Source organism: Tachyglossus aculeatus, chromosome X4 (assembly GCF_015852505.1).
Source record: "Tachyglossus aculeatus isolate mTacAcu1 chromosome X4, mTacAcu1.pri, whole genome shotgun sequence".
Classification (NCBI taxonomy): domain Eukaryota; kingdom Metazoa; phylum Chordata; class Mammalia; order Monotremata; family Tachyglossidae; genus Tachyglossus; species Tachyglossus aculeatus.
Genome location: NC_052098.1, coordinates 26,552,646 through 26,554,772, shown reverse-complemented (window position 1 = coordinate 26,554,772; position 2,127 = coordinate 26,552,646). Strand labels below are relative to the sequence as shown.

At 39.1% G+C, this 2,127-nt stretch overlaps 1 non-coding gene across 1 annotated transcript; it reads right to left on the bottom strand.

Annotated features, from left to right (window-relative positions):
- Nucleotides 1–278: 278 nt before the first annotated feature.
- LOC119948440 lies at nt 279–416 on the bottom strand. Its single transcript, XR_005456835.1, has one exon. It is a non-coding gene; the product is annotated as a small nucleolar RNA SNORA7 (small nucleolar RNA).
- Nucleotides 417–2,127: the final 1,711 nt, after the last annotated feature.

Below are 2,127 nucleotides of genomic sequence, written 5' to 3'. Positions count from 1 at the left end.
TTTTTAATTTAGACTATTCAAGTTTTAAATACTTTTATGCCTTCCTCTCCTTGTCTTGTCTTATGCTGTCAAGTCATCCCTGGCCCATGGAGACACCATGGACATATCTCTCCCAGAATTTCCCACCTCCAACTACAATCATTCTGGTAGTGTATCTGTAGAGTTTTCTTGGTAAAAATACAGAAGGAGTTTACCATTACCTTCTTCTGCCCACTGAACTTGAGTCTCCGCCCTTGACTCTCTCCCAGGCCACTGCTGCCCAGCACAGGTGAGTTTTGACTTATAGCAGATTGCCTTCCACTCACTAGCCACCGCCCAGGCTAGGAATGGAATGGATATGCCTCTGCTTGACTCTCCCTCCCATAGTCGAAACTGGTAGAGTACTGGAAACTCTCCAGGTGCGACCCTGAGAGGATCTTTCTCTCCTATTAAAGTCAATATAAACCTATCAGCCCTCTCTAGCACTTATGAACTTATTTATATCCACCCTCAACACTTACATATATACATTTTTTCACTTATTTATTTGAACTATTCTGTAAATACCTTTATGTCTACTGCCTCTAATAGAGAGTGTAAGTTCCTTGTGGACAGGGAATGTGTCACTTGCATGCTTTGTACTTTCCATAGGCTTAGTACCGTGTATTGCAGCCAGTGGGTGTTCCATATATGCTATTATTATAAGTATTATTAGTAATACTAAAGAATCAGTGTGGCCTAATGGAGTCAGAAGGCTCTAATTTAGGCTCTGCCACTTGTCTGCTGTTTAGACCTTGGGAAAGTCACTTAACTTCTCTGCACCTCTGCTCCTTCATCTGTAAAATGGGAATTAAGACTGTGAACTCCATGTGGGACCAAGACTGCATCCAACCCAGTTTGTTTGTATTCACCCCAGGGCTTAGTACAGTGCCTGGCACATAGTAAGGGCTTAAACCCCCCCCCCCACACACAAATTATTACTACAGTGAAGCAGTATGGAGTTTGCATAGGCTTCCTAGATCCTTGTTATTCAATCAATCAACTGTATTTATTGAGTGCTTACAATGTGCAGAGCACTGTACTAAGTGCTTGGGAGAGTACAATATTACAGAGTTAGCAGACATATTCCTTTGCCCATAATGCGGGAGAGATAGACAGAGACAGACATTTGTTATTCTACAAAGTTTACAGTATCAGAAAAAAAACCCATAGTTTTGGAACTAAAAGTAAAATCCAACTGGATACCAATCATACTTCTAGTATATTTTGCAAGCATAACTTGTTTTTATCTTGTTGTTTCAGGGTGTCTTGTTGTACACTATATTTTAAGAGCCTGGTGGCTGGGAATGGTCCAGGAAGAGGAACAGGGGAACGTGCTCTAAGATGCATCTTTTTATCTCTGGCTTCTTGTAAGCAGGCTGGTGGTAGTTCATTTGTTAATTGTTGATATCAAGCCATTTTTCCCCTCATGTATGTGCCTGGGGGCACTTGGTAAATTGAAACAGTAAATGGCCAAATTGGGATTATGTCAATGTTAAGCCTACAAGTGAAAAGGAAATCAGTTTCATATCTACTTTAAGTACTGTATGCAGATTATGACTGTTGTAGTTCTAAAAACCTTTTAGGCAAATATTTGAAATATTCTAAAACTGACATTCTGAAGAGGATTTCAGATACTATTTCAATAACATTTTATAAAATTCATAGGAAACATAGAATTGAGTAAATTTGAACTTTTCCTTTTGCAAGACACTTAAAGGCCATACTATTTGCATATTATAATATGGGATCACAGCTAAGGCATAAAGCTTCAGAAAATACAGTCAAAACCGGGCCACCCCAGCATGTGATTTTAACCTTTGGCCTTTAGTCTATATAAGTCAAAGATCAAAGTTCCCTGTGTACCAAGTCACTTACACAATCCCACTCAGCACAACCCATGCTTTCAAGAAATATCTATGGAAGTGCAATTAGAAGGTTTAAAACACAGAATCACAGACTGTACCCTATTTACACATTTAAAGTAAAGGTCACTCTCAGTTGCTGGGCTTCCCAGATTTCTCTCCCTGAAATCCCTTAAGATATATAATACCAACATAAAGGGAATCACAAATCCAGTGTTCAGAAAATGGCATTAAATATAGATTT